This window comes from Leptinotarsa decemlineata, unplaced genomic scaffold (assembly GCF_025532065.1).
Source record: "Leptinotarsa decemlineata unplaced genomic scaffold, Ldec_3_MD MMD2_tig00026354_RagTag_RagTag, whole genome shotgun sequence".
NCBI lineage: Eukaryota > Metazoa > Arthropoda > Insecta > Coleoptera > Chrysomelidae > Leptinotarsa > Leptinotarsa decemlineata.
Window position 1 is genome coordinate 2662574 of NW_027412702.1, and position 9813 is coordinate 2672386.

Sequence of the window (9813 nt, forward strand, 5' to 3'; positions counted from 1 at the left end):
CCTACACTCAGCCTCCCTAATCTACAGATACAGAAAAGCAACTGGGATCAAACTGAACCTCTCGCAAAGATATGTAGAACATGTAAAGAAAATATTCCACTCATCTATTGATGTTTTGGACCAACAATCAAAATTTGATAGAGGGTATGTCACTTCTCATTACTGTCGATCCATCGAAAACCACCCAAATTTTAATAAAAGTTAAACTTGATTCTTTTTATAATGTGTGATGTGGTGGTAGTATCCATATTTATCATAAGATCAGATGGTTCCTCTATAATTCAACTAAGGAAAGTCTTTCATGATCGACAAATATTGTGATTTCAAGGACACATTAGTGAACCGGCATTTTTGAGAGGAATTAGTTTTTGGAAAAAAAAGCGTTTCCGACTTCCACTTCTCCATCTTCAAACATAAATTTTTGAAAAACCTCCAAAAGAAGAAAGGAAGCTATCAAGTTCAAAATAAATTGTTTACAAAGATGTATAGATCACGCATAGAAAATACTGTCAAATGTCACAAACTAGCAGTAAAAGCTTCTCAAAACAATTACTTTCACATAAACAAGATTCCTATGGTTCTCATACGTGACATGATGTTATGAAAGAAATGCGTGCTTCATCTTTTAATTTTATCTAGATACATGTTGATGAGGTTATAAGTTTCTCATTTCGAAACTTCGATGTCTGTCCATCAGGATGACAGGGTCCCATGTAACTTGTGAGTGAAATCCCTCTTTCATACACTATATTGTGTAGCAATCCTGTGAAAAATATCTGATTCAATTCTATAATGAATGTTTAGAGTACAAACTGAATAGAGAAAAGTGTTTTATGTATAATTCAATGTTAATATAATACTGGTTGTTTCGAAAATATTTTTTAGTGTAATTGTAGTTGCTTCGAGACGTTTTTTATTCCATTTTGTGTGTGAAAGTTACTTCTTTGCATGATCTGCGACTTTTTGCATGAAGATAAAGTACTTTCCGTGTAATTCAATGTTTATACTGCATCATCAAAACTCCTCATAGTTAAATTCTTGATGAAATTTTGGCCAGCTTTCCAGAAAGTTGAAAATTGAAATCGAACAACGATAAAAATGATTAAAAATGCTCATTTCCTTTCAACGCCTCCGTAAAAATATCAGCTATGACAAGAACTTATTTGCTCTCAATACTTTCGAAGAATAATAATGAGAAAATTTTAATTTCAACAATTCCTTGAAATAATTTGAAAAATCTTTATCAATTAACCATTCAATCCTGTAACACTTCTAGTATTCATATCAAATATTATCCCTGTTTTGTGAATAATCTTTATATTTTTCACCATGACACAAATTAGTCATGAATAATAATTAATAATAGCATTGTTCATCTCTTGAATATATAATGATCTCTACAGGGATATTTGCATACTTTTCAATATGAAAATGGCCATCATCAAGGTTGCGCTGTATTCCTAAGGAAGGTGACAGAAACTGAGAAGCTGTTGTGAGAATAGTAGTAATTTCTTCACCTAATTTCCAAAGAAACTCTTTAACGATTTATATAACCGATGATACAAGTTTGATCCCATTAGGTTTAGCAAATTTTCTGATTCAGGCTGAAATATTATAGTAAGATACCTATACATGAAGGCACCAAATTGAATGGGACGATGTATTGACAGAAAAGACAGGAAGGAGGTTCAACGTAGGAATATTCGAAGACAGAACACATTTTAGAGCTTGATTGAATATTTTTTCAAAATTTATTTATGATACACAATTTTCACAAACAGTTTTATTATTTCTAGACTCCTTTCGCTAACACCGTAGCTTTCTCTGTAGAAATGTTTGTAAAAATGGTATAATTATCATCATGAATAGTTCAACTGATTTTTATCAAGTCAGTCCGTTCATTATTTTCAAACTTTACTAATTGAGGATTCATGGTGATACATCAGTGACGTTTTCGCCAAAAAATATTGTTGATTTTTCAGAAACGAAACGTCGTATTGAAAATCTCTAAGGGTTATCTTAGAAAGTGACAATGAGAAAGAGTTTTCTGTTTCTCAATATTTTTCTAACGTCAGAAAATAATTTACGAATTTCGTTTCTTTTCGAATATCTCCGGAACTAATTGGAATTTCCTGATTTTCGAAATATCCTTTGAATTGAGCAAATTTTTCCTTATTCAACCGACTTCGTATTTCTGAGGGTTTCCGATTTTTTTATGCTGGCCTTCCTTATTTTTACTTTTACACAGTTTATACTTTCTTTTTTTCTTGTTTATGTAAAATAAACTTCCTGAGAACGTTTTTCCAAATGGATTTAATCTCCAGTGATTCAAATCCAACGTAAATTCGCACAGGCACAGATCTTAGAGCGCCTTAAAAATGTTCCTGTAGTGCTTGTATTTTGTCCTTGAAAAACTCAATTTGATCGGATTTGTGAGACATCAGACAAAGTACAAAAATTTATACCAGTACCAGTCTTGAAGAAAAATACCAATAGTGGCGAAATCGCAACATAATAATATCACAGACCACCTTGTACTACATCGAATATTCCAAAAGTCAATCAACAATATTGACATATTTCGAAATTCATTTCTGTCGACGACGTTTGGAAATAAAGCGATCCATTGGAATTCTTGCAATTCTGAAGATCAAGGCAAATTTAAGCTCCCGAAACGTTAAGATAAGTATCTGTATAATTTATCATCTCTCATCATGGAAAATATTTTCCATTGAAATTGTTATATATTTCCAGATTGTGGAAGGTGATAATTCCCCAAAAAAGGTCGAACAGAATTTTGTTATTATAATTGTAATTATATTTTCTTTCTTCTTAAATGGATTCACGCCAAGGCACAGCTTTCATTATTGCGTACGAAGTTACCAAAAGTGAAAAGAGAATGTTGGTTGACGAAACGGGTGATCATAGTTGATGGATGAAATGAATTAGAAGCTTGTACCAAATCCGTGACTAAGTTGTGATTGGGAGATGGGCAACAGAAATTACTTCTATTAGAATATATGTCGTGAAGTCTGACCTTCTTCTGGATTTAGTGAAACAACGAATTATTGAGCAAGATACAAAAACTCGTGATAAGATGGTGACTTCATTGTCAGTTCACTCTCTTTTAATGGGTTTCTTCTTTTCAAGTCTCGTGACTACTGTCGAGACGAACTCTCACATGTAAACTTACCTCATATCAAGAGTGTTAAGCTTGAAGCCAATCTCCATATCTAGTTTTGAACTTCAAGATATATGTATACCATTCCCCCCATGCCCCCTCCCGGGTTGAGTGCCCTGAGTTGAAATCTTCCCCACACGGTTTATGTGTGCAGAACATCCCATCTCGTCCATCCACCCCGCTCCTCCGGAGCGGACCTCAACTTACTGATGGGCACTTCAGCAAGATTGACATCTGACCTTATTTGGTCGAAAGCCAGCCTTTAGGTGCATTTATTTTTGATCTGTTTTATTGTTTTATCATGACTTTCCTAACTGAATTATTGCATGGGGTCCCCAAAAACTAACCGGAGACGAGTGTCTTTTTAGTCGCGAGCAAGTGATGGTTCTCAGTGAATCTGAAAATGTGATTCATTTGAAGTCTGGTTGATAAATTTCTATACTTACCGCAGCCGCCTGACGGCGACTCTCGGGGGTGGTCTGGTTCTGCTTCGTTGGCCTCTTGTGTTTGTCCCTCTCTCGGAATCTGGGTCATCCCTGTTTAGTGCGTTATGTAGGTCGCTTAGCGCTGGGTTGTCGTGCGCTCGAATTCTGTCGAACGTGTCCTCTGCGTGTTTCCCCATGTATGCGTCCACATAGTGTATGTTCAGGTCTAGATCCCGGAATATGTACCTATTCAGTATATATCTTGGAGCGTTTACGGCGGCTCTTACGCACGTGTTCATAAACGACTGGATCTGTCTTCTGTTGCAGGAAATGTTGCAGATGAGGCCACAGAAGAATGAATGAAGAACTCCCAATGTTCAAGGTTGTTGTTCAAGGTTGCTTTAAATGTTCATTTTTATAACACGATTGCATCTTTCTTCGACACAGTCATCAGACGGATTTTGTTTTCTGATATTTCTGATGGATATTTGCTCTCTGCTTTTGAGCCTTGTTCTGGAGATGGAGCTATCACCAGTTAATGAATCTTCCTCTCAGACGAAGCATTCGTTTATACAGTCGAGTCATGTTGAAGTCAATCGAAGATTATACTATCTATATCCATCCAACGATAAAAGCCACCCAAACAACGATAGATGCGTGATTGAAGCATGATCACCACGAACATTTGTATCTATTGGTTAAAATAAATAAGCATCCTTACGCTGTCTAATCAGATTTATCTGCAATCGCTACAGTGTCGAAGTGGTGAGTTAGGTTTTAACGCCTGTGGTGTGTTGATATACGGTATTTTGAAGTTTGAAATTTTCAAAATGTCAAGTAGGCACTGATACGGCTGAAGAAACTGCTAATTTGTATCCCTACACTCCACCTAAAAAAAGACCAAAAAACAGCACCTTAATTTTAATGAAAGAAATGTAATTATGAACCTTTACAAAAATTAAATTGACGCAAATCCCTTATTGTCATTAGAACAGTAGGAAATATTGCTGGAGTGTATTCTTCAAGTGTCTATGAAGTTATTAGAGAATATAAACAAAAACATTTTCTTCGGCTCCAAAACCACATATCTCACGAAAGAAAACTCACGAAAGAAAAAGTAGACGATTTTGATTAAAACGCTATCAGAAGGAAAGCACATTTTTTTTTAAACTTAATGCCAACAATAGATTAAGTTTTAAAATTTGTAAACGATGATCCTGATTTACCAAATTTCAAATAGTCGACATTTCACATATTATTAAACAATTAAGCTTAAAAATTGAAAAAAAAAAGAGAGAGAAAAAGTTTGTTGCTCGACAAACCAGAAATAGTACTGTGTAGATGACATTCAATAAAAATAAGAGCCTACAGAAGAGAGCATAGAAAAAATCTATCACCTGGATGAAACGTGGGTAAACACATGGCACAATGAGTACAAAATTTGGGTTGATGAATCCATAATTTCTTCAAGACAAGCCCTTCTAAATGGCCTCCCATTTGAAAGACACATCAGGTAAAAATCACCTTATTATACTCTTAAGAAACCGCGTATGTTTGTGAACAAGATAACTTGTTATTGTTATGTGACGTTATTCGTGTAAAAAGAAATGCTTCTCCTGTTCCAACTTTAACAAAATAAATCCCTTTCCAGTTAAAGTGTGTTGAAGTGTGATTGTTTTAGACAAAGTTTCAGACAATTTCAGAAAAGCTAAACAAATTTCTACTACAGCCACAAAAAAGCTGTAGATAATTCAAGACTGGATGCGTTTGAAAGTATACCATTTGAGGATAACGTGTTAAAAGCAGAACATAAAACCAAATATAATAAATACATTGTTGACGAAATTGCTGAAGCACATTATAGAATATTATTACGTCTTCCCCATTGCCACTGTGAGCTTAACCCAATAGAACTTATTCGGACGGAAGTAGTGTAACAAAGAGACTTCTGGCGCAAAATCCCATGTATTTTCTTATGGAGCTAAACTTTCTGCAATTTTTGGTTCAAACAGGAGTGGGGGAAACGTGTGACGTCATCGACGCAGGATGGAACGAGTTTCGTAGCGATTCAAGCATTCACGGCCCCCTTAGTACTCCACATCACCGCTCATGCCCTCTTGCGACTCTTCCTCACCGCTCAGGCCTTCTTGGTACCCCACCTAACCCCTCGGCCCCCTTGTCACGTTCCAGTCACGTGATTTTAAATAAAAAAAGTTTATAGTTATGAGATTCGAACCTGGGTCGTCCGCGCCGTAGACATTGTCCTTAGCCTCTACACCATCGTAAGATATTGAAGTTAACTGCGAATGTTGGGTATTTATAGCGTTAGTTTTGTCGGGACCGAAATTGACTCATTCATTATACTTGACAGCATTATTTTTGATTTCCGTAGAATGTAATCGTCATTATCATATTGAAGATAGGAAAATATACTTAGATTTGGGAAATAATTAATATTTCATGTAAAGATGTGTATGTGTGTGTAAGAGCGAGAGGCGCGTGTGACGTAATCGATGCAAAGAGAGATGGAGATTGAGGTTTTACCGGTTGCTAGTGCAAGCAGGTGTTGCCAGTTGTACAATAAATCAATGTTTATGGAGTAATGTAGCGTTGCCGGTTTGAAAATTAAGTTATAGAACACACAGAGTCATCTATGAGTCACTAGCTGAACTATCTATTGGTTGAAGAAGGACACTGTAAACACTAGACTCATAAGACTATACTTAGATTTGGGAAATAATTAATATTTTATGTAAAGATGTGTATGTGTGTGTAAGAGCGAGAGGCGCGTGTGACGTAATCGATGCACAAATTTACGTGGCTTTGCGTATATTGAGAGATTCATTTGAATAATTTATCGTACAGAATTGTTTCATGTCGTGTTATCAGTAACCGCACAAAAATAAGCGCTCGATTCATCGATACAAAAGTATATGGAAACAACAAAAGTTATAGAACACACAGAGTCATCTATGAGTCACTAGCTAAACTATCTATTGGTTGAAGAAGGACACTGTAAACACTAGAGTCATAAGACTGCATCTGTCAAATGTCAATACATGCCAGCATGGCAGGTTCGGCGTTGCCAGTTGTACAATAAATCATTATTCATGGAGTAATGTAGCGTTGCCGGTTTTGGAATTAATCGTGAACTACTCGACGAAAATTGAAAGCGTGAAAGTGATATATTTTATAATAATGAATCAGATTTAAGAAAAAATATGACAACCTGCGATCCGTCATTGTATACGGGGTGTCTCAAAATACATCACTGAAAACAAACAGTGTACAGGGTGCGTCAAAATATACCATTTAAGAAAAAACATGTCGGTTCAACAGAAGTCTAGCATTCCAACATGCCAAAAGGGCACTACGTCTCGTATCTTTGTTGAACAAGTTAGCATCATCAGGAGAAAGAGGAGATTCAAAAGTGTCGAGAGGTTAAGCGTTGTGGACTCAACGTGAGGGCAATGGGAGAGCGAAGTATTCGACAATGACATTTCAACATACGTTGTTTTCCGTGCGCTTTCGATCGTTTTTCGTGCGTTTATGATCGTTTTTTCGTGCGTTTTCGACCGTTTTACGTGCGTTTACGGTCGTTTTTCGTGCGCTTCCGATCGTTTTCGACCGTTTTACGTGCATTTACGGTCGTTTTTCGTGCGCTTTCGATCGTTTTTCGTGCGCTTTCGACCATTTTGCATACGTTTTCTATTTTTTGTTGAGGGTATCATAAAGCGGTGAGGTTAGATAAAAAAGAAGAAATGATTTGGAAATTTATTATACATTTTTATTTTGGTAATATATCACAAAGCTATTTGTATAAAATATCTACGTTTCGGAGACTGCAATTGTAGTTGGTTCGCTTGCGAATGTGATGCATACAGGGTGAGGCACCTTCGTTGTTGTCGAATGTGGGAACCATCCATGTTGTATTGTCATAGCCCTCCAAATTGACAACGCGTGTCGGTATATTCAACTCGTGAAACTTTTCAGTTAGAAAGTCATATTTTTGATGTCCTCGCACATAAATGACATCGACACCTTGTAGATTTTCCATGAGGATGGCATCCAATTGATTATATTCCACAAAGCCAGAGGAATACCTCAATCCGTGAATGTTTCGCTCCAAGTAACAGGCGGTACGACGATCTTCTTTACTCAAACTGGAAAATGGTGTGTTTGGCAGCAGTAAAAAGTTACTACACTGAATTCCAATCCTAATGGCTATTTCTTTAGGATGGAATTTTTGCTCGACGGTGAAGCCTTGAATATCTACAACAGCTACTCTCATGTTGACTCTTCGATTGATACTGAAGCAAAATCACATGTTCAGTTCCATTTTTTAATAATTTCGCTGAGTGGGAGGTGTTCTATGACAGTGTCGTGCACAATTATGCAATAGGCTCTAGTATTTTGAGGAAATCCCTCGGATGCTTCGATTTCAAGTTTTACATCAACACTGGAACTTTTGATGCTCTCATCCCTTCTGGAACAATCGATGACAAAGAGAGCTTTGTCCGTAAAGACGGTGGAAGTGAGAAGAGGATTATGTTGATTGGTTATTTTGTAGCTGAGACCAAATTGTGAGTAGTTGAAATAAGCTTGCGAAAAATTCCCCTTTGCAAAATTCAAATGCATATTTTCCTTGGGGTAATTCTCACCGTTAAGAGTGAGCGTTATATTGGAAATATTCAAATGATTGAATATTGTTGGATCATTGTTGACTTTAGTGTAGTCACGATTTTTTTGGAAACATACAATTACATAGCGAGGGCTTTCGAGGAACGAAGAAGTCTTGACGGCCCATATTTCATTTTTTGCACCTTGTGTGAGAGCTGGCAGCATATGAAGTTCCCATTTTCTGAACGGTATGAGAATAGGAGTGTCTGCTTGGATAGCTCTCAAAAGTTGCAATTTAATTTGATCATGCGGAAAGAGTCGTTTAACTTTCAGTTCGATATTTTCAATTTCCAATTTAACTTCCGTTTTCGGTGTTAGTGCAGCAGGAGTCTCTTCTATTTTGAAACAGTTGCTATCATCTCCAGCTCGTACTAATCGAATGGTATGTTTACCGTAGGAAACACACTGATAATCGTTGAAGATATTCAAAAAATGCTTGATGGGTATGAGCATGTTGAATGTTAGATGAGTTGTGTTGATGACGCCTGTATTGTTGGGAAAAGTCCAACCGGAGGTGACCAAGTGTTTGATATCTTCGTCGGTGTAGATGAGAAAGCCTCTAACAGTACTAACAATTCCAAGTTCACGAACTGCTTCCAATTCCTTACCACTCTGCTCATAACTAGCAGATTGAAACATGAAAGCACCAGCATTGTTTACGAATGACACCTTACCGTCCCCTTTAGTCTTCTCAACTTTTCCACTAATGAACAGCAGACTATCGTACAAAGCATCGTAGGCATCAGATTGATTGATGTTGATTTCAATAACATCGTTGTTGCGAAAAGATTTGACATATGGATAGTAGGTCCGCCATTCTATCTTTTGTATGGACTCATCGATTTGCGGTTTTCGGAAAATGTTGAACACTTGATTGGACAACATGATAACCAAGAGATTCCAGAAACAATTTATTTTCCGTTGTCAATAGTTGTCGACTAGTGAAGGTCTTGGTGAAGACTGACTTGGGGTATGGAGGTGTATTATTTTTATAGATAGTCAGCACCATACTTTCGCTTCAATTCCAAACGAATTATTATTTCTTCGTTTCGGAAATCAATGAGCCTAGAATGTTGGTCGAGCACTCGCAGCGTGATATTGTTTATTTCGTCTCTATGTGCAATAGGTAGGTAAATGGGGTGATTAGGTATTTCGTCAATTGCATACCCCGGATCAACACCAACAGCAAATTCGTATATCGTATGAGTCGGTGTGTCGTTGTAGAAGGCTCCAAACGTAATGTTGCTATCTATGTGTATGGTGCGTACTTTAATGATATCCATAGGTAGATCGGATTCGTGATGTAAGTTTGGTTTGAGAACAGTAGATGAAAACCCCAGTATGTGAGCCAAGCTATTTGCAGGTCGGAAATCAATCGAGTGCTTCAGACAGAATATTTCACTTTTCAGCGTATTATTATTCGGTTTCAGATAGAAAAAATCCTCAGGGTTTTCCTTGAACGTTTTAGGCGTGATGTATTTGTTTATTAATTCTTCAATGTCACCAATTTCGTAAGATCCAACAGGT